Source organism: Haplochromis burtoni, unplaced genomic scaffold (assembly GCF_018398535.1).
Source record: "Haplochromis burtoni strain Fernald_Lab_line unplaced genomic scaffold, NCSU_Asbu1 Contig_1, whole genome shotgun sequence".
Classification (NCBI taxonomy): Eukaryota; Metazoa; Chordata; class Actinopteri; order Cichliformes; family Cichlidae; genus Haplochromis; species Haplochromis burtoni.
This window is the reverse complement of record NW_024582362.1, coordinates 3,541,890-3,565,949: the sequence shown is the minus strand read 5'-3', so window position 1 is coordinate 3,565,949 and position 24,060 is coordinate 3,541,890. Positions and strand designations below refer to the sequence as shown.

General features: G+C 39.5%; 1 protein-coding gene across 8 annotated transcripts in view; it reads left to right on the top strand.

Annotated features, from left to right (window-relative positions):
• Nucleotides 1–5,370: 5,370 nt before the first annotated feature.
• The window catches only part of ncoa2 (nuclear receptor coactivator 2), a 60,594-nt gene continuing 41,904 nt past the window's right edge, over nucleotides 5,371–24,060 (top strand). For 5 of the 8 annotated variants that reach the window (XM_014336021.2, XM_014336069.2, XM_014335993.2 and 2 more), the window contains exons 1-2: nucleotides 5,494–5,752; nucleotides 23,843–23,925. The gene's annotated coding sequence lies outside the window, so the exon portion shown is untranslated. The other 3 variants (XM_014335928.2, XM_014335955.2, XM_014335977.2) reach the window with 3 other exon arrangements.

Here is a 24,060-nt window from a genome sequence, read left to right as displayed (position 1 = left end):
AAAAAAAAAAAAAAAGACCTTTATTTAAGAAGTGCCTATTGATACGGAGCGTTTTTTGTACAGAGTGTAATTTTAAAATTTCAGGAATGATCACTGCAGTGTTTTAATGTTTCTCCCATTTTATCTTTTCATGCTTTTTCTAAATACTGTGTATTTCAACTCGTCTCTTCTGTTTGTTTTTTTTTCGTCTCCTTTTATTTATAACCGCTCGCTCTGCTCCTTTTCTTTGCCACCGACTCCTGCCCCTCTGTGGGGGGATTTTGCAGACACTATATGTGAATTTCCCTGTAATGTCTCTTGTTTTCCCCTAAGTGAGGGATGCAAAAAGGAAACAAAATCTTATCTTTGTCTTTCAGATTAAGACTGGGGTCACAAATCGACTCAAACTCAGTGTTTTCTCCATTTCGTTCTTCAGCGGACACCTATAGATGGAACGTAAGGTAGAATATGGAGGTTTTTAAAGTCCCCTTATGAATAAGAATAAAGGTGAGTGTGCAAAAAGCATTCGAGGAAAACAGGAGACATCTTTGTGTAATAATGTAAGTAGATTCACGGTTCAGTATTGTGCAAAACTGCCAGCAAAGTAACCTGATGTAGCATTAAGTGTCAGAGTTCAGAACAGCTTTGTACTGAGATCATGAACTGTTGCGTTTGTATCTGTAGTTCTAAGAAATAAACACGCCTTGTGTTTTAGCTTTGGATGAGATGACTTTCTAAGAGAGACGGAAAAGACTTAATCAGGCAATATGTCGGTTTAGTGAGTTTGAATCGCTGTCTTGTATGATCCTGCCTCATTTGCTGTTTAAGTGGAATTGATTCCCTGTGTTTGTATGGCCTGCTTGAAAAATGTTCACATGAATGACTTGTTGTAAAAGCATGGACCGAGAATGAAACATAACTATGTTTTGTTTAGCTTTTAACACCCCCCTCCCCTCCCTTTACCCTACTATTGACTGTGCCATATGAGCCTGGTTGATATGCCTTTTATTTACATGCCATAAGATAAATTTGCAAAGCTACAGAGAGCAATCAAATACGTTTTCAAGTAGTTTCCCAGTTAACACCGGCCTGTTCCAAAAGATTAACCCGTTGGGTATGCAGTGGTTGCCTTTAAGCTGCATGTGGATTTCTGAACCTGTCCTGAGGGGTTATCTTGATAAAGGAATAAAATGTATTGAAAACAAATTCTCTGAGTTATGACTTGTGTATTAATATCTGTGTACACATTTTAGTTTTTATTTGAAGAAAGAGGCACACAGTTTAGATCACTTAGATGAAGCCTGGTATTTAACGTTTGAATGCAATCACTTCTTACACCTGCTGGGAACCTGGAGTGAAAAATCAAGAATAGTTCATTTCACTGATATTTAATGCAAAGGGGGCAGTGTTACGACGAATTATGCCTCAACACTGTATGAAGCTTTTATTTTAGACTCCGAAATTAAGATCTCTAATTGTTTCACTATACAAGTTAAAAGGGGGCTTTGTGTTTGTCGTGATTTTCTGTCACGTAGGTATGTGCAGTTGTGGTAAGAAGATGACATCCACTCACTATGGGTATGAATTTCATGGTAATTTGGGGATTTTAATGATTTCTTTTAAATGTTTTTGGTTTGTTTTCCCAGGATTGGACAATTCAACGACATAAATCTTTAGTGGCTTCAAAAAACAAAACAAAAAAACACACAAGAACTGGGTGCACAAGTTAAAATTTATTTTGGATTTTCTCTAATCCGCATTGTCAAAAGTATATTTACATACAGCCCCACTAATTTTTGGTTAAGTGTCTTTTAGCAAGTTGGACCACAACCATATACTTTTAGTAGCCATCACAAGCTTCTGGCATAATTCTGGCTGGATATTTGACCGCTCTTCTTGGCACAATTGGTAGCATTTATTTCAATTGGTTGGTTTCCTGGTACAGACCAGACTTTGAAGCATAGCCCACAAACTTTCAATAGGGTTGAGGTCAGGGTTTGGGAAGGTCGTTGTAGAAGTACAATGTTAGCCTGCTTTATTCGTTCCAGAACAACTTTTGATGTGTGCTGTTGGATCATTGTCCTGTTGGAATACCCAGCTGTGTCCATTTTTCAAACATCTAGCTTTTGACTTGAGGTAAATTAGAAGAATTGGGAGGTAGTCCCCCTTCTTCATTATTCCATCCACTTTGTTCGATGTACCACTACCACTTGTACCAAACCAGACCCAGAGCACGATGTTATCACCACTGTGCCTGACAGTTGGTACAGTGTTCTTAGGGTTTGAAAGCGTCACCTTTACTACTCCAAATGTACCTCTTGTCATTGTGGCAAAATAACTCAATCTTTATCTTGTATGGCCATAAAACATTTGGTAGACTTGCAAATTTAAGTCAAGCTTGAAGGTGCTGATTTTGGAGCACAGGCTTCTTTCTTGGTCAGCTCCCTTTTAGCCCATTTTAATGTAAAACTTGATTCACCAATGGATAGCGGCACTGGTATTCTAGCAGTTTCCAATTCATGGCAGATTTGACCCTTGGTGGTTCATGGTGGTGATTGTTCCTGAACATCATGAACAATTTCCTCTTATCTGAGGGTGATAATTTGGGTCTTCCTACAGACCATGGCATTGGTATGTCCAAATAACTTGTATTTATGTACAGTTGTTTGAGCCAAAAATAAAGCTACAAGTTTCCTTCTTGGATGTTCACTGAGGCAACTGGACGTTCCTATTGTTCGGAGTATTGATCAATCCAACAAGTTCTGTCAAACAAATTAATTTTTGTGCTGGCAAAGAGAATTAACCTGTTATAGTCAATCACGATCACTAACGGGAAGTTAATAGGTCTTGGCCTCAAAGAAATCATTAAAAGCCCATAACTACTATAATGTTCATGCCCATCACGAGTGGATGTCAGCTTCTGACAACAACTAGTTATATGACAGAAAATTATGGACAACATGAGACCCCTCAAAACCTATATAATAAAAAAAGGTGTAAATTAATCTACAACTGAATACAAGACAGGAATGACTTATTTTACCACTCAAACAGCCAGTTTCAAGCTATACATCCAATGCTCTTCATACAGTTAAAACCACATGCCAGCCTTTTTGGTTTGTAGTTTCATGCACAGGTAACGAAAAGCAATGTGTTTATCCCTACTGTAACTGATGCAGTCTTTGATGCCTAAAATCTGGGATATGGTCACTTTATGATTTATATATAGGAAATAGCTTTGCCTTCTTTTAATAGTTTTTCTCAAAAATAAAGTATATATATATTATATTATATATATATATTATATTATATATATTATATATATATATATATATAATATATTATATATATTATATATAATATAATTTTTTTTTATTTTTTATTTATTATTTTTTTGGTTAATATATATATATATATAATATATTATATATAGGCCACACACACGAAGCTATTTGCAGCTCAGGTATTTTGTTTGATCTAATTCAGATTCTCACCCTTTATATCCTGGCCAGTCAATTTTAAATTGATGTTTTTTAATGCAAAATTGATTCCAAAGAGATTGTAAGTAAAATCTGTATAAAGCTACACAGATTCACACACACTTTTGGGACGTCTTCTAAATTACGCGGATAAACAGTAAATCTATTTCTATTGATTTCACTGCTCAGGGTTGGTCTCATTAAATATCTCTGTTAGTGAGCATGATGTGAACATGATTGTTGTATCTTCTCTGTTGGCGAGAGTGTGCATTCTTTCAAGGTGGAAGGATTCTCTGTGCCCAACATCTGGCTAGTAGATTAGAGGGGTTATATGTTATATTCATCTAGAAAGAAAAGATCAGGTACACCATCAGAAGAGCTGCTGGGAAAGTCTAGGTTACCTGGCAACCATTCATATCCTTTGTTGAAAGCATTGCAGCTGTTGTTATTAACACATAAAATGACCATTATTTTTTTATATATATGATTGAGTAAATATGCTAACGATGTCTGACTATGTCTGACTATATCAAGGACATGTGAGAGAGTGGAAGACGGCGCTAGGTATCATGGCATGCCATCTCTCGCTTCTCTTGGTTCTGAAATATTTATGTTACCAGTTTTTAAGTTGTATTTTTTTCTGTATAGTTTTTATTTATTTATATATATTTTTTATCTTCAAATAGCTGTTCAGCACTTTACAAGTGCTTCATAAATAAAGTGATTATTATTATTATTATTATTATTATTATTATTATTATTATTATTATTATTATTAACATAATCAAACGGGTGGTAAAGGTCTGATTTTTTTAAAATAAAATATAATGTTTAATAAATTGTAATAAGAAAAATCTAGGAAAAATAGTAAGGGCACCATGGTTATACCATAGTTATTACAATGTCTTTTGTTTTGTTTTATATATACATCACATGCCATATCTTGGAAGATGTTTAGCCAAAGTTTCTTTTTTGACATTATTACAGAGTTACAGCAGCTTCACCAAGTACCACAAAGCAGTTGTTTCGTACTCCAAAAAAAAAATAAATTCGACTTCAGTGTGCTTTCTGTGTAACATTCACATTCCGACGAAAGCGAGTGGAGCAGCCAGGGTTCAAACCACCAACCTTGCAGTCAGTACATGATCTGCTCTAACCTCCTGAGCCACAACAGCCCTCTATATGTTAACTTCATTGAACTTGATTTGCAACATAAGAATGAAAAGGTTTGCAAGTCACACAAGGTAAAAATTCTAAGGTTGTAATTTTCAATTTCCATGTATTTCAAATAGGGTTAAAGGTCTCCGAGGGATTTCCATTCTAAGCCTAATTTTTCAGCTTTGCACCACTGGGAGGTGATGTTGTACAACTTTTAAATGTAAAGAAAACGCCTGCTTGCTCATTTGATCCACAGATAGTTGACCAGACAGTAAATCAAGGTAGCCAGATAAGCTGGAAACGCCTTGTCACATTTCTTAGGTTTTTAAAACACCTTTAGTGTTTTTAAAGGTCCCTTTCGTTAAATAGCCACCAAAGTGGAATAGTGTGGCGAATAATCATGGCCTTGTTGTACATTTCCCTCATGCATTTACTGTATCTGACGAGTGTAATAGCGATTTTTAAACTAGGGTTAACAAGGACAGACCGAAATTGCACTTTTAGTGCTGTGGTTGAAGTGAAGCCCAACACTACTTTCACCAGGCGTTTTATTCAAGGCACAGCGCTTACACACATCATTTATAGGCACACATAAATCTTTATGACCTTACATGTACACACATCTTGACGAGCCATTTCACCACAGCTCTGGGGATATTTTCTAAATATATACATAAAAATGCACTTGTTTCCTGTGTGAACCTGGAGTTGGGGAGTTGCTCGATCCGCGCATAAAAGTACAACACATTTTTGAAATATTATTGACACTGACGTGGCACAGTGGCGCGTCAAAGTAACTGCTTGTCAGATAAAATGTTGCCAAATCCGACGCCGATCAATCAAACTGCAAGTGGCCGGGTCATCGTGACAGGTAAATCGCCGTAGGACTGCTCACGAGTCCCCCGGTCGTAACCGAGCTCATAGCGCTGTGGAGCCCCCGTGATGTGGTGTGGCGTGTGTGTGGGGGGAGGATAGGATCGCTACCAGCCAGATAAACACTCGGCATTGGTTTGCAGAGCAGGAGTAACATGGCGGCACAGTTAGCCAGCAGAAATGTTGTTTCACTATCGCGAAGGTCAGAGCTGCTTCGGATAAGCGGAATTTAACAGCGAGGACACGGCCAAAAGTGTTAAATCGTAAGTAGCCACACGCGTTTGTGCTCCTTGTCGAGACGCGGCTTGGTGTTTTTGGTTTTTTTTTTCTATGTTTTTTTTTTGTGTGTGAAATCCGCTGAGCAGGAGCGAGAGGTTCTTCAAATCTCGGTTGTGTCTTGTCTGTCTGGCACAGGCTCTCGCTTCGGCGTTAGCTTAAATTAGCAAGCGCTAGCTGCTTGGCTAAGCTCGCCGCCTGTATCGGTGGTGTTTTCTGCAGCAAACTTAATTAGACGACACGGGCAAAAAGCGAGCCTTGAAGCGGGGAGTTACTGCAGCGTACGCGCTCCGCTTTTTATTCGGCGGTAGCCGCATGTGAAATGGGCAAAAAGTGAAAATGCGAAGTGCACAACACTTTCATGTGTCATTGTGTGTGTGTCTGTTTTTTTTTTTTTTTTTTTTTTTTTTTTTTTTTTTTTTTTTTGTGCAAGTCTTGATAGCTGAGACCGTGCCTACAACACCGGACGAAGTTCGCCAGGGTAAGCAGGAGCCCAGTTAGCATGCTAACGATGTAGCCGCACAGGCTGGAGTCCCTTTTTTTATGTTTTCCTTCTTTTTTTTTTAACGTTGTTGTCAGAAAACGTGAGTCAGGACAGTTCCCATCACCATGTGCTTGAGCGGGCTGTTGTTGTTTGTTGTTGTTGTACTATCCAAGCCTCATTACTACTTGACACATTAGGTAAGTTGGCGATCCCCCCCCCCCTTTCTCTAGGGAGCATAGACCACTTTTTTGTTTTGTTGTTGCTGGTTTTCATTTCTTTTTTTCTTTTTTTTTTCCTGAACTAATGTTTCTCCTGTGTTTGACGGTACTACTCGTGGACTTGGTTACAGCAGTCAGAATCAGCGCTTTGTAACTGTAACTTTGTAGCAGTTTAAGTCAGTGTCAAAGTTGCCCATGGACACATGGTCACATGACACGAGCACAGATTGTGCACTACACTAAGAGGATAAATCTGGAGGGGTTTTTTTGTAGTGTATTTTGGCTTTGCTTTAAAGGAGTAAAATTGCCATGGATTCACACATGCACCAGTCGCATGTTGGTGGAGGAAGGAACTTAATCTGGAATACAGTTTTAGGCATTAATGCAGTGTCTGTTTGTTTTTGTGTGTGTGTGTGTGTGGTGGGTCTGCTTGTGTGTTGCATTGTTGTGCCTCTGTTGAAGGAGTGCAGCACTCTCCTTTTTAAGGGCCCCTCTTGCATGACTGATTCTGGACTATACAGACAACACAGCTTGTGCCATTTCAATGTCTGTCAACTGTTCTCTCAGTAATGCTGCAGGAGCGCATCCCGTGGAACCAGTTGAGCAGTTTCTGTTGCATCCCTCTCCCCACCTGATGGTGCACAGGGCTTGTCACATCACCAATACGAGATTTAACATGACATGCTGTCCAGCTGCAGGTTTGACTGTGGCTTCACTGCTTATATGGAAATGGGATGAGATGGGAGTCTGTCAGATCTCACAGTAGTCATATGCAAATTCTGGAGAAGATGTAACAGACAGAAATGTGGTTTTTTTTTTTTCTGTGTATGTGTGCTGCTGTGCATGTATGTCTGCATGCATCTTGTAATCATACATCTGAAGTATGACCAGAGGAATATGCAAAAAGTGTATTTCTTTAACTTATTGTGGGGGTTTTTCAACCCCCCCATCCATGTATGCATGTGTTGTGTGTAAACCGCTTTGAAAGTATCCCTCTTTGCAAGCCTGAACAGCATTTAATCTCCAAGGCATAGAAGTTGTTGACTTTGTAGTTTGCACAGAAAGAAAATTGTTCAGGTATTTCAGTGTGTGGTGGATCGAGGCAGATTAAACTGTTCGTCCTTGTGAGAAAGTAAAGATGTCCTCCTGAGCTGACCCGATTTAAATTTTCAGGCTGTATTAGATAAGGGGTGTGGATCTCTTGTATGACGTGTATGTGACAGCCCACTACTGGTTAAAGGAATGCAGTCCTATTCAGAGGCAAACCTGCTTTCCAGCGCTGTTGTTAGATGCCTGTATGCTTTTTGTCTAGTTTAAAAGAGGAGACAAACTAGACTACTGAAGAAAGGGGGGGGGGAAAAAAAAGAGAAAAAAGGAAAATATTTTTGTATAGCTTTCACTGAACAGAGTGAAAGAATGACTGCTGGGATTCACACAAGCATGTAAGCAAGTATGTGGATGTTTATACAAGGATAACTGGGTGGAAGTTTTCTCACACTCACTTGGCACTATTTGTGCGATGGGCGTTTCCTAAAAGGAGAACTCAGCCTGAGCGCATTGTAAACTGCAGCTCCAGCAACAGGTGTGTGGCACAGACGTGCTGGTCACGTCACATGATTCAGAATCAAGCCTTTCTCCTGCATACTTGCTTTCTTTTTGTTGTCTCACTTGGTGACAGACTTTTTGTATATTGCCCTTAAGATCCTTGTGGTGTCCTACTGCCTGTTAACCATGTGTTCATAATTTCCTAAATCAAGCCAATATGTTGCTGTGAACGTGGAGATAAGCCCCTCCTAATATACGTGCTGACTTTTGTCCTATTGTGAGTTGCTTTGTGTCACACGAAGTGATACTGTATTAGCTTGACCTTTGTTCTGCTGCATTTGTGTTGCCAATTCTTGGCTTTTTATTTTTTATTATTCCATTATCACAGCTGGACTAATATCTAGCCCCAGTAATGGGTCTATTTTGGATTTCAGTGCAATTATAGAATTGCATGCAACTTGTGTGTTTAGTGATTTGTACTAGGGCTGAACGATATATCGCATTTGCGATAATATCGCGACATGACCAAGTGCAATTTTCTAACCGCAAAGGCTGCGATTATACTCTGGACATGTCCAAATTCATGGGCTGCATCCTCCTGAGGCCGCATTTGTAGACCGATTACGTCACAGCGACGCGCCGAAGGCTGTCCAAATTACTACCATATCCCAGAATTCATAGCGCGGCCCAGCCAAACTCCAGTTTCCAGCAATGGCGGCCGCTACTAAGTTTTAAAATTACTCATACTAATCTTTCTGGGTCACAAAATAAACTTTTAACATATTTTCAGGCGAGAAAGTAGTTGTGTAAACATCAAATATCTGCTCGGTTTATCAAGATATCCCATATTTGCAAAAGTGCTTCGACGTTTTCAGAGGCGTCTGCTACCCACCAGCTCGACAGCTAGCCGGGAGCTCGAGGGTTACTGATGCGGCCGAGAACGGCACAACTCCCGGCACATCATTTTCAGATCACCGCGGAGTTTCGCTGCTCGGGTTAAACGTAATATATAAGTCACTTAGACAACCTAAAAATGTTATTGTTGGGCTTTTTTCAGTGTTTTGTTTGTTCGTGAGTAAATCGGTTTGGCTGAGATTAAAGTTATTAGATTAGATAAAATAAAACTTTATTAATCCCCCGGGTGGGTTCCTCCTTGGTTTTCACACAGCTGACTAAACGTCAAACAGAAAACTTATTAAACAGAAGTATGAGACAGTCGAGAATTTACACCAGTGTCTGGTTATATTTTAGATAGCAAGAAGCAGACGGCCGAGTTTATTAAACTCCACCGAGACAGCGGTGACGCTAATCAGAACTAGCCGCTAGACCGTCCAATTTCACGCCTTTAAATTTTAAAGGCGTGTTTGTGTGTGTGTTTATACAATTGCTATTATGTTTGCACTTTATGTGTAATGTTACTGACTGCAGAGATCAGTAAGATGTGTGTATTTTTTATTTATTAGTTTTATTTATTTAATATTATTTTTTAATTGAATGACTGTCTAGTAGTTCACAGATGTCGAAAAACTGAGTGTGGTAAAGCCACTGATTTTTTTATGTATATTTCTGCAATCTGCACATTGTACTGACTTTCATTTTAATGTTTACACCAGGGTTCCTTGTCAGCACTTTATGCTCAGATGTTTGTAAGCTAAAAATAAACTATTGTGTATGTTCAAATATACTGTTGTGATTGAAGAAGTTAAATAAAAATGTCAGTCATCAATTCATGCATCACCTCATGTCATCATAACAGAGGTCTGTCTTCCAGGAAAGAACAGTTTAAAATTAATGTAATATAGTATTGGCCATACTATATGATGTATTGCTTGTCTTTGTTTAATAATACAGAAGACAAAGACCTTAAAAAATAATCGCATATCGCATCGCAATCGCAATATTGGGGCAAAAAATCGCAATTAGATTATTTTCCATAATCGTTCAGCCCTAATTTGTACAGACTTTCATTGAAAATGTCATCTTTGGCTGTGAATGAATATAACTGAATTTTAGGGAATTTAATATTTGTCAGGCAAAGCAGGGCATATGAAGACAACTTTGACAGTGGTAAAGGAATGATTGATTTATTTATTTAGATACAGGGTGTATCAAAAAGTATAAAACAATTTCAAAGTGCTTTAAATCAGTAGGTGTTCACGGGTTAGCCTTTGAAACACGTACTGTTGAGAAAGAGGGGATTTGTGAGTTTCACGTGGTTGCTGGTAGGTAGCAGTGGCTGCAGTGATGCCAGATGTTCTTGGAAAACATGTGAAAATTGAAAGTTTTGTATGTAAAACTGTATATTTAGCCATATTTTTTACAACTTACTGCAAGCTTATGTGTCTGTTACTTTGAAAAATATAGTCTTTTGAAACCAGATTATTATTTTTTGATACACATTGTTTTTATTGACCGATAAGTTGGCAAGCTAAGTTTTCCATTAACCTGTAAAGAAAATCCTCCCACAGCACTATAAACAGTTTTGTTAGACCTGGAGGGAGAACAAACTGTAATGACGTCTGGGGTCATGTTGCAATTTATAAATGCTGTTAAGACAGTAAAATAATATATAACAATAATAATAATATCATGTGATTCTGTTAAGTTTGAGTCCTGTCACAGGGTCTGCCTGCCATAACTCTTATCGCTGTGGTCACCTGTGGTCTCAGCTTGTTTTCAGTTTTATTTTATTTTATCTTACTTTATTTGTACAGTGTGAATGACTGTATACCACATGCGCAGGTGAATTCCTAAATCATAAGCTTCCTGTAATCTTTGTCCATTGGTATTTGAAAGGAGAGGTAGCACTCAGATGCTGGCAAAATTACTGCTTCGCATTTTAGGGGATGGAAGATTGTAATTCAGTATGATCAATTAAGCTAAACAATCGCATAAATTCTTAACTAAACTTTGAGAGGCATGCAGCAAAGAGAGATGTGTCAACATGACGCTCGGATAATGTTGCCATGGGTAGTTTCACAGCTGACATCTGGCACCCTGACATGTGTTCAGACAAATGTGTTTTTAACAAGAGAGGGGAAAGACAGCACTGGCATCAACAGGTTCTGAATGACGCTGCATTGGACACACAGAAACTAGTTATTGCTACGTTAACGTTTATTTTAGCAAATCTGTATATTTTAGACTTGTAACCAAAGTTCTATTCAAATAACAGTTAGTTTTAGTAAAATAAACAGTGACTGACGACTCGTGTCTAGGATTCGAAACCCAGTTGCAGTCGATGACTTATTGAGTTATTAATATAACTCAGTACACACACACACACACACACACACACACACACACACACACACACACACACACACACACACACACACACACACAGTCTATTAAAAAGCCTCTTGGGTGGTCCGACCCTCAATATCTGTGAATCTACATTAATTTCTTGCTTTCCATCGCCTCCATTCCCCCTGTTTCTGTTGTATTTTGCTTGTTTACATTATTGTATTTTGCACAACTCTGTTGCTTGTGAAGCTCGCACACAAGAATTTCACTCACATGTGCTGTACCAATGTACCTGCACATGTGATGTGACAATAAAAGTGATTTGATTTTGATTTGATATGATCTGTTGACAGTAATCACTTGTATATGTTTTGGTAAGATTGTTAAGAGGTAGTTGTAAGCTGTTTTCTAGTTCGAGCTTACAGTTTTTAATTGTAGTTGGTTTCTTTAGTCTTCTTGGAGAGTAAACTGGTGGTCACTGGGGTTGTTGGTTGCCTAAAAAAGGAATTTCAAAAGGAAAATTATGCAGAACTTGGATCTCCCTCCAGGGAAAGCCTTGCTGGAGAAATCAGCCTTGTCATATGGCAGACCTTCCCAAAGTGTGGGGCCCGCCCCTAGGGGGGCGCAGAGCCATTGCAGGGGGGCGCGGTATGAAAAGGCGGGGCTTGGACACTGCTAGCACGGGCCCACACAAACGCAAAGCAGGAGATGAAGCATAGCTGAATATGTTTCCAAACCAACTTCATTCTAAGCCAAAGACTAGAAAATATGGTGAAGCATATCTTCCCTTTGGTTTCACCTGCACAAGTGCCAAGGTAGGTCTCCCTGCAGAATTGGTTTTCCCTTCGTCGGGAGCAGCGCTGGGCTCTTCAAATCACGGACAAACAGTATCCCACATTCTTGATTTTTAGTTCACAAACACTTCGTCATAATGACTAACTACTCCTGACATTTTGGAGATGTTAGCTCTTTATACAGTAAAGTTACAGCGGGATACAAATAATATCAGGCTGATCCTGCCACAATTTGTTCCCCCGGTTCAAATCCCGGACAAACAGTATCCCACAGCTGTTTATGTGTTTAAACCCATTTTGCACAGAGAGACATTTTTGGAAAAATGTATTGAAAGCAATGTTGAATATTATTACACAGGAAAAAAACAACTACCCGTAAAATAATCACACCATGATGCGTCTGCCTTTCTAAATGGAGGGACAGTAACTGTGTGTGTATGTAAGCGTGTAAAAACTGAAGATAGTCAGATTAACAGTATTTCGTCTCTCTCTGCCATTCTGCAATTCATCTCATGTAAACAACAACGTGGCGCACAGCGTGACGTGAAAAAAGGCACATACCTTTGACGTTGCATGACGAACTCTGTATTCCTCGTCCACACCTAAACGCAAAAAAGGAGTTTTAAAAAAAAAATCTCAGTTTTCGGTGATTCGAAACGCCGTTTACGTGTGGACGAAACAGCTGCGTTTTCAAAAATACCCGTGTAGGTGCGGACGTAGCGTAAAAGAGTTAGTAGTTTATTTTATTACTACCTGTAATTTATTGCAGATTACTTGTATTTGCTTAATTGTTTACTAAATGTTTGAGGTGTGAAATAAACCGCAATGGAGCAAAATAGGGGTGTGTGTGGTTGGAGGATGTGTTTGTGCGTGTGCGAACATTATTCTTGTAAAACAAAGGGGGACCTAGCAAAAAAAAAAGTTTGAGAACCACTGTCATATGGTACCTCTGTGACCCATGAGCAATCTGGTGAACAATGATAATGCTGGGTTAATTTTAACACACAAGTGTTTAAATAATGACATCAGAAGCCTTTTTAACCATGTCACATTTTAGCGGTGAACAAAACTACTCCTCTTGTTACTACACAGTTGCTAACATTGTTAAGCTGACTCATTTGAACCAGGCTGGAAGATGACATCCATGTGTCTGCTGCTTAGCACAGTCAGCTCTGACCATCACCACAGACATCTGACTTACTTGAGGGCTTTAATGTTTTAAAGACAACAGCTAACACTCACAGTTGTGCAGCTTCATATTTATGAGAATGTTGAAATGTATCGCTGGTCTGTTTTCAAGTGTGCACATTTAATTCAGTGTGTTTCTTTGCTTTTAACAGAGTTTACAGTGACCACTGGGGAATTATTACCTTAAAGTGGCTCTTGTTTGTAGGTAGGTTAGATGTACCAGATTTACCTATGCTGTGTTATCTATCCATCACATGCTGTGAGTGTTTTCTTGACATGGTGCACCCCTCCCCTTAGTATCTATATGCCTTGTCTTGCTGGGCATCTCACCCTGCTGTCTCTGCGTTTGTGTTGTCATGGAAACAGCAATGTGACAGGTCCTGGGTGGGCGTGAGGGATGAGCTGTGGGGTAATGGCCAGGTTTTTACAGCAGAGGGAGAGAAGAGGGTGTAACGGCAGAGGAGAGGTATCTGAAGCAAGGCCGAGATGATTGGTGAAAAAGCTGTGAGGGCTTTGACGCCAAGAGGAGAAGTGTGGGGGGAGAATTTATCCCCTCTCTGCTTCAAGACTGTTTTCATTGTGTTATTAAATGAACTCAAATCAATCATCTCATCTATTTGCGATGTGGAGTGGAAAGAGAAACCACATTGGATATGGTTTCTCTTTTTAGTTAAACTGCTTGTGGGCTTTCTAGAAAGTTCTGAAGATGCTTTGTCACATCATATATTGTCAGATAAGTTGATATACAGGATTGGAACTGATCTATTGGACAATTATGTTAATTTTTTTTTAATGCATATGTCCTTGTACTATGTCACGCGTCAGTACAATTTGGCTAGAAGGCTAGCTACAAAGCGTTGAAAGAGCTAACAACAAAGGGTCTCCAGTATGGAGGCATTAAAGGTTCACTTTGCCAACAAGTTCTCTTTGTTTGTGCTAATTTGTGTCAAAATTTTGATTTAACAGCAAACTATGGGCAAGTCCTTTGACAATGTCGCTCCTGTCAGTTTTGCTCTCATTTTTTCAGTTTATGTGTGTCCTTCCTTCCCGTGACGAATACTGGATATTAATTTCAGTTCACTTTTATTTATATAGAGCTCATTCACAACAGATGTCAAGGTGCTTCATGAGGGAGTGAAGGAAATTCTACAGTTTGAAAATCAGACTTGTCTTATTAGCAAGTAATTGGTAACTGTAGGAAGGAAGAACTCCCCTGTTTGTTTGTTTGTTTGTTTGTTTTTTAACCAAGAAATCTTTAGGCCAGCTTCAATGATTAGATTGGGACTGTATTATTCAGTAAACAGAGCAAAGGTAGCTGTGCTGATATCAGGACTCTAGAAGTTTAATTCTGAGGTTAGAGTTATAACTTGTGCCTTAAGCATGCTCAGTATTTGGCATTCAAGGACACCAGTCTGTGCTAAATAATGAGTATGTCAGTTTAATGTAATATTTCAGAACATTTAAGCTCAGTAAGTAAATGTTATTAATCTTGCATTTAATCATAATAAGGGCGGGCTATTTCTCTGTGGCAGTTAGCTTATGAAACACCTGCACCGTTAAGGGTGTACTCCTGGCTTAAGATGGGCCTTTGATGTAATTGTGATACATCAACTTGCAGTCTGTGTAGCCTTATTTGGACATCAGTGCATTTTCCTTTTATGACCTTTAGTGAAACTATTTAAACAGATGAAATCTCATTTAGCAGATCTGTTTTAAAAAAAAATACTACAAATGCTGGTGATTTTCCTCTTCTGGGGGTGCTTCTGTGCAGGAGAAACCCTGCGAGATGTTTGAGAATGTTTTGACATTAAGGTTTTAAAAACATCAACACACAAAGATTGACTCATGCCCTACTCCCATGGAGACTCCACCAGGCCTCTCGGGATGGTGATGCTCACAGACAATCCAATGATTTCAACATTCTGCGCTCCTCCACTTATATAGGTCAGCCACAGCAAAGTGCATATTGATCTCTTAAGCTAAATGATATTGTGATATCTACTGCTTATTGAGAAGAAGGTGCCCTCAGCCTGTTTGGCTTTACCAGAGGAGACAGCAGAGGTCACATGTCTGTGTGGCTGTTCTTCTACTGCTGTTTGCCCTTTTGTTTGTTAACCTGGTATGGCTCAGCTGTACAATACTGTAGATCTAACAATGCGTAAGGTGCTCATTATTATTTTAGAGGAGCTCCTTCCACAGTCATCGCTAGTGTAATGGAAAGATTACTTAAATAAAACTAAATGTCTAAATAAATAGACATTCATGGAGAGCTTTATGATAAAGGGAGCTTGGCGTTTTCTAATTTGATGCATGACAGGATGTAGTGCGTTGTAGATAAGGGTCTTTGAGTATGCTGTCTTAATTTGTGTGAGTGGGTGAATTGCCTTTTTCCTCTGCCACAATGTGTTTGTGGCTCTGGGTGCTAGCATGTGGTTGGCATCTTTCCCACTGCCCAGGATGGAATCCTTGGCACTGAAGGAGGGAGAGAAAACTTGGATTGAGCAAGCTGCCTGCTGGAGTTGGGTGGGTGGTCCAAAAATATGCAGTGTGAATTGGTCTTGAGAAAGCCATGCATTCACTCTTGTTCTAGGACAGAGGTAAACGCCGCACTTCCACCGCCATCACAGGCCGAGCTAGGGTGGCAGGGAATGATGTGCAGAGCAGCAGCATTTCTCACCCGCTTGTCATAAAGCCAGAGGAATGCGGGGATTCAGTTTCAGGCTTTTCACTTCTGTGCACATTGTGAGAGTCAAACTCTGACCAGTGCGATTTCTCCTAACCCTCCCATCTCTCTCATCTCTCTGTCGACCTCTTTCTGCTGACTCAGCAGCGTTTCGTCAGTGACCTATAATGTGGTTTTGCGTGCTTTGTCTTTACTGCTTTCCGTGGGCATGGGAATCTCCTTAGCCAACCTGTTTTCAATCTGGACTAGAGTTTAGGTATAAAGCTGAAGTACTGTAACCAAATAACAACAGCACTTCAGCTGTTGGGCTTTTATATAATTGAGGAAATAATTAACAAGAATTTGCTGAACTAATCTGCTTCGATTATGATAAGTGTAAAGTAAAAATTGAAAGATTTATTTTTTGTTGTTGTTGAATGTAGAAGAGAGCTTGTGATAAGACCAAACAACAGGGTTTGAGCATAGTCAAAAAAATTGTCTGACTGCTCAAATTATTCAGCTCTCAATCTAAATCTACTACATGCGGAAGGAGAGAGAAGTAAAAATAAAGCAACACGTATGTTGAGTTTTTCCTCTGTTATGTTTCACTTATGAGTGTTTTTTTTTGTTTTTTTTTTTACACAAAACCATCTTTTTTTTTAGATGTTAAGTTTAACAGGCTCACATCATGCAAATACTGACAGCGAGGCTGACAGCCTTAGAGATGTAAACTTAAGTCTTTGTTCAGAGTACTGAAAGTATGCATGCATACCTCCATGCCAAAGTGTGGCTCTGACATTTGATTTTGGTAAACAGTGGAGTTTTACCACCTAAGATACAGACGAGAACAATTTTAGGCTAAAGAGATGCAACTTGCTTGTAGGATAAATGCCTGGTTTGGGTTAGCTGTTTGGTAACCTTAACCCATCCAATTCCTACGTCAAAAAACCAAGATGCAGTTAAAGCCCACACACATCCTTAAAGGCCAGCTCTTATAGTGGCCTTAAGCTGGAACCTGGTTTTGTTTTTGCGAATTTTATAACATTTAAGTGCCTGTTTTTCACAAAAATATCTAGTCCGGATTTAAGCAAAAAAAAAAAAAAAAATAGTAACTGAAATTCACATGTGCAAGCATTCAAATGCTTAATAACTTAATAAAATGTTTTCTTTCCTGTCAGAACTGTCAGATATTTGTCGCTCGTGTTTGTATGTGAGTGTGCATGTGTTTGTTTGCATGTTAACGTGCTACCATTCATGCCTGAACTCTAGAGATTTGTGGTTTTGGCACCTGAAGATGTGGGCTGTCAAAACAAAACTCCCTCCCATCTCATCTGGCAGTGGAGTTCAAAACAAAGGCCCTCGCTGGAGAGGAGATTACACAGGAGAGGCTGAGCACTGATGCTACGCTGTGGAAGCCAACTGACAGTATCTTAATTTAACAACTCTTCTAGTGGGGAGAGCTTTCTTTGGTATTAAAAGCAGTGCTGACAGGAAATAATTTTGTATCCTCATAAACTGAATATTTAAATAATACATCACTAATGTTTGGAAAGTTGCCTGGCACTTCAACTCCTTTTTTTTCTCATTCCATTTTTTTAAATCAAAAATGTACTTACTTTTTCTTTGGTTATTTATTTAAGAAATTAACCAACAGAGACAAAAAAGACAAGAAATGCCTCCAACAGTTTCACTCATGGCAGTCCATAAAGTCTTTCCTCAGAGATAAAAAGGCAATTATAGTAAACAAAATTCTAAAAGAAATAAAAATCAATTAAAGAAGAACTACATAACCCATGACAAACAGCTACTCTTGCTGTTCTCGGCTTGATTTAAACTATCCTAAACATTTGGAGTCTACAATAATTTCCAAATGCTTTTATCTGTTAGTTTGTTATTCTTTCAGGTACAAGCTGGGCAACATTTATCTAGTGCACAATAGCCATGTGCACTAAAGGTATAAAACCATTATGCACTAGATAAATACGCACTAATAAGGACTGAAAGGTATTGTTGGGTCTAGTTAAAATTCTTTTGAAGTCACAGAAAAAAACATTTTGGAATGAGGCCAAACGCAGTAAAACCCTACGTAGACATCGTCGACAAGACCTGCTGAAGTTCAAACTGAGCATCAGGATGGAGGAGGAGGGTGTTTTAAGTGACTTTGAATGTGGCATGGTTGTTGTTGCCAGATGGGCTGCTCTGAGTATTTCAGAAACTGCTGATCTACTGGTATTTTCCCCACACAACCATCTCTAGGGTTTACAACGAATGGTCTAAAAAGAGAAAAAATCCAGTGAGTGGCAGTTCTCTGGGTTAAAATGTCGCTTTGATGCCAGAGGTCAGTGGTGAATGGTCAGACTGCTTCAAGCTGATAGCAAGGCAGCAGTAACTCAACAACCACTGGTTACATGCAACCAAGATTTGCAGAAGAGCACCTCTGAACACACAAGTTGAACTGCAGGGGCAGAAGATCGCACCTACTAAAACTTCTAAGCTATTTTCATTTATAATCTTTTCAATTTAGATTTAATTTGTGCTTCAGTTCTTCAGAAAACATGACACCAGAGTTTAAGTGATCCAGATCTTCAGTCTTTTCAAGCCGTTTAGAGCCTAACATCCAATGTGTGCCCAATAAAGAATATGTAACCCCCCAGCAATCACAAGGCAAGCCCTGGCTTTTCTATTTGTCCATCTCTAAGCATCTCTATGTTTTGAAAAGTATGAATTACTGTTGTGTTAGATGATTGTGTGTGGGGTTTTTGTTTTGTTTTTTTGGCAAATTATGAAACCAGGAAGTGAAACTGTTGAGATCAAGAATCTTTTGTGTGGGTTTTTCCCCGCCACCTGGACACTAAGTTAGTGCATGACATTTACACAAGTTTGAGGATAACCATGCTTTCATTTGAAACCAGGACCTTCTTGCTGTGAGGCAGTGGTGCTACCAACTCAGCTACTACTGACTGCTTCCTGTTAGTGATTTCCACTGAGATAGTCAGTGTGTGCTTTGCCAAGTGTAGGTCAAATAGGTTAGGGTCTACTTGACCTGGCATATACAAGTGTTTCAGCGGGATACTGTGTAAATGAAAGGAATGGTGAGAGAGGAAGAGAAGGGTGCTTTGCGTAGGTCTTTAGTCTGTCTTGTCCAATTACATGTTCCGCTATCAGAGCAGCAGCAGTTGTCTTAATCAGGTAATGCTGAGGTTTAAAGTCATCCCCCTAAACATGCTTCACAGATGATTACCGGGCTCATGCTTACAGTGTAGCGTGAAGCAGAAGACAGCATTTGGAACTGTTTTCCTGTCCTAAAAGCTGAAGCACGTTTATTTAAGCCTTTTGCAGATTCATCAGTCTTTGTGTGTGTTTGCAGTGACTGTTAGCCTGTCACATTGTCTCAGTCTTTGGCTGAGAAAGTGACATAGTTGTGTCAGCTGATCTGCCCCTCCCCCTGCGCTAACATGGAGCCTTATCCTGATTCTGCTTCCACTGTACAGCTTCAGGCGCCATGGGAACTAATTCCTTACAAACTGTGACAACCAATAAAAGATGGCAGACCCACCCCCACACACACACACACAGATATGCAGTCGATATATAGAGAAGTCACAAGACAAGTTCCAGATCATCCTAAAATTTGATACAATTGGCCACAGATTGCTCTTTCTGTTCACACCCTTTCTCAACCTCGTGTTCCCGTGGCTCTTTTAGCTACACACACATGTATCCATGTGCTTCCTCTTGTCACTGTGACTCACCTTTTACATCACACGTTATTAATGTCATTACGGTCGTTATACATTTGCGTTTACTGCCAGTGAGGTCACAGTTGAAGGTGCTAGCTGTTGCTATTTGAGCAACATATGTAAGTGCACCAAACACAGGGCTTCATCTGCACCGGTCTTTTGAATTATTAACGAGCATATCTCTGTATATGCTGATCTCACTGATCACTGGATTAAAAATCACTGAATTTTTAGTCAAATAGTTTAGATAGCAGGCTCTTTCCTTCTCTCCCCTTTTGTGCTTGCTGCTTGTATTCTTTGTAGCAGTAAATGAAAATCTGTACAAGTTGTTCAGAGTGATTATCATCATCCTACGATGACACATTTATTTCCTGATAAGAATGGTATTCAATGGTGACAATGTCCCACTTCATAAGATATGAGGGGGGGACTCGGTGTTTAAATAAGTATGTGAATGCTCTTTGCGTTTGCATTTGCGGTCACTAGATCTCAACCCAACACCTCAGGCTGATTCTGTTTAGCTAGCACTCGCCATCAGCATCATCATCATCATCACCACAACTATTCAAGATTGTAGGAAATCTCAGTTTGGCAAAATGCTGTTCACCTTGCAGTTTCTCCTTTGCCTTTCTTTTTACCACAGCGTCTTGACCATATCTTGACTTCACAATGGCTTAAAGGACTTAATGGCCAGGTATTCCCATGAGGATAGGCATCAACCTTTTTTTTTTTTTTTTTAATTAAATTGATGGCCATTAGTGCCCTATTCAGAAGGCACATAGCTATAGCTCCATTGGTGGTTAACCCTTGTGTGACCTGGCTCTTATGGTCATGAACTATCTACCCTTTGTCCAATGAAAACCTGATTGGCTGGCTTTGTAGCATTGTTTAGCCCAGCCTCAATGACAAAGTCTTTGACTCAAAATGAACAGTAAGCAGTAAGGGATTGCAACTACTAAGTTTTGGCTTTAGATAACGGCATCAACCAGAGCAAAAATGTTACCCATCAAAATTGCTTTGGTGTGGGGTACCCAGTTTTGGCTTTAGAAATTTCTGCCCTCTGAGTATAATGGAACTTGATGGCACTTGCCTTGTGGTACTCAATGTGCCAAAAAATACATTTGTCACTTAACAGCAATGTCTTTCCAGGAATCATGACCCGGTTCCTACAAACTAAGGCTATGAACTAAGGCTTGTCTGAGGTCTGATATATCTCTGAGTACAATAGTTTTCAAACTGTGCAATGTTCAATAGTCTGTCTTGCTGTTAAGGTTCAACAATACAATATTATCATGATACTTAACTTCTTTTTTTTTTTGCTGAAAAAAAGCAACATGGTCACTAAAACCTGTTATAAATGTTACCGTAAGACAGAGTCAGACTGCTGTCAGTCTGCGATTAAATGGGATCAAGTTGGCAATTACATGCAATCTGTTTCTGATAGTACAGAAACTAACTGTGACAAGTTGTCGATAATCATATATCTGTTGCTGTGTGCATAGACAGCAGATTATTTACGGATGAGAAGTAAAAAAGAGCCGCCAGGTGCTCAAAGAAATAAACCTTAGACGCAAACGTTAGAATAGGCTTTTCCCCGCAGCACGCCGTGTAATAAATACTCAAAAAGAAAACGGCGGCCGTTACAACTTATGTCTAAAAATGTATAGTTTCATGCATCGGTTAAAACACTCGACTCCAGGTACACGACGCGCAGCTGGAAACACTTCCCGCAAGTCGAGCTGCCCGAGATTACAAAAAATGTTACATTTTTGTGATTTATATCGTTGTCGGGACGATAGAATTCTTATATCGGGATATGAGATTTTGTTCATATCTTACAGCCCTAAGTGGGCACCAAAAATCAAGGAACAAACTAACAATAACAATATCTATTTATTTCATTCCTGTACGCTTCATTTTTCTGCCGTAATGATTTCCCAACCCCAGGACTAATAAAGGGAATCTTATCTCGTCTTATCTTATCTTGTCAATTAGCACCGCACTTATCTACATGGATAATGAGCACTACAAGCCAAATGTAAAGTACACCATAACTGGCTCCTTAGAAATGCTGATTAGGTCTTGAATAGCATATCTGAAGAGCCTGTGGCAGAGTATGCATCACAGCAGAGCAAACTAATGTCAGGATATAACACAGCGGTAACATGCTGCCTCTCTAGTAAGCCCCTCTTCCAGTGTGGTCGACTCCCAACTTCACTAACTAAAAATGTAGTGGGTGATTGTAGTCCCTGAGTTAGTGAGATCGACATAGCAGCATCAGTTCTCCATCTGATGTGTCATATCAGAGAGTGGAGTGCAAGTCTCACGCACACATTTGATTCCACCTTATAGCTGTGTAAACCTGGAAGTAAACGCTATTGATAAAATAGTAGTTCATAGTTCCCTCATAGTTTGTAGCTTCTCTTTCATTCAGCTGGGATTTTTGCTGCGTATAATGAAACTGTCTTTTATCAGTTAACTGTTTAATTGGCTGAAGTCTGTTTAAGGAGAACCTGAACTTCTGACCTCATGATCTTTGACCTCTTTCTAAATGCCAACAGATGGTTGGACTGAGGCCATACAGAGCGCAGTGACAGGTTTTGAGGTTTGTGTGACCAGCACTGTTAGTGAGTCTGCAACTTTGTGACTTCTAGTACTGAGGTTTTGTGGCCTTTTTAGTAGCGAGCGTCTTTTGTGTGTCTGTGTCCTACTGGATAAATGTTAGTAAATAACTCAGTTAATGTTGCGGCTTAAGCACCGTGGTAGCTTGGCTTGACAGTGTTGTGTGTGTGTGTGTGTGTTTGGTTTTTTGTTGTTGTTGTTTTTGCAATCACAACATGAAGGTTCCATGGATCTAAAGGGACACCGCCTTTTTCTTAGGGGCAGCTCTGCTCAGTTTTAATTACATAACTTGTATGCTTGTGTCTTGCATATTTCTGCTATGACTCTTGATCCTAGTCTGCGATGACACCGGTAATGTCACCACCGGGTTCCCTGTGTCACAGGAACTATTGATATTGTTAGATGAGATTGGAGAGATGCTACCTGCCAGTTAAAGTGATGTAATGGGAAGGATGCTTCAGCATTACTCGTAACCCACCCTTTTCCCCCCTGTGGTGCATCATAGCAATAACTCCTCATGATCCAAACAACAGATCTGTGAGATCCATTTTATTTTTGATTATAGCTTCTGACATGTATTGATCCAGTTGAGCATGTACAGAATATTAATGTTAAAGCAACTCTATAGTGTTTTCGCACTCAGCCCACAGATTAAGAGTTTTTTGTGAGTTCGCATGTGATCGCATTAGTGAAAATTCCTCCAGAGGATGAAAACTAAGAGCCATGCAGGAAAGAGGAAATGAAAGGTGGAGCTGATAAATACAGTAATACTGACATTTTTCTTTAAATGAAATTGACTGTAGCAGTTTTTCCAGACATGTGAGCTAATTCATGCAGATTGACAGTAATTGTTAATTTATTTTTGTCTTTAAAGTATTTGGTAACCCTTCCCTGACTCCTCTTAGATGCCAGGTATTGAAGTGTGTCGTGTGCAGCAGTTGAGAATGCCAAATATCACCTTTCCACATGGCTTCTAGCCGTGCAGTTGTGTAGCGTTCACGAGAGGAATCAGTTTACTCTTATGTCAGCACATGACATCACGTGAGTGAATTCCTTCAGCTGACTCACTTGGCACCTTCATGCAGAAGGACGACTGCGTGAGGCTACTGAAGCCTTTCATTTACTCCCCACCCCCCAGTGTAGCCAAATAACTTGGCAGAGTCCTTTTTAAAGTTACCATTGCATTTTATAATTACCCAAGTGGGAATATCATTTAAAATTGAAACCTTTTTTTTTTCTGGATCTAATTAATTGTATGCCATGATTAAAAAGGTGCTCACTGTCTTCCACGATGTAATAGGCTTCACAATCCCCAAGGATATTATAAGACTGCAGACGACTAACTTGCAGTTTCACACTAACTTAATGTAAACTGTTAATGCTACAGTTGCAAGAAAATAAGGCCAGGCTTTCTGCTTCGTGATATGTCTTCACTTTACAACATGCAGATGTTGCATTATTGACTTAGAACATGTTCTAATATACCACAGTTACAGATTTAATTTATTTTTGTCCTGAGTTGTGCTGATTCACACTGTGGACTGTGGACCCCAATTCTGCTGTTATTTCTTTCATCAGGGAGAAGTGGATGATGCATAAAGGTTTCCTAGCATTAACGTCTTGCAGCAATGGCCTGAGGGACTCTCTGGACTGAAGCCAAGGTGAGAAGCAAAGCCAAAGCCAATTCTTGTTTAACGCAACTCTGCTGTGCAACATGGCAAATAAGCACTCCTCCTCTCACAGAAAGACCAGATGTACTGATGATGCAAGGCTCAAACCTTTTTTTTTTTTTTTTT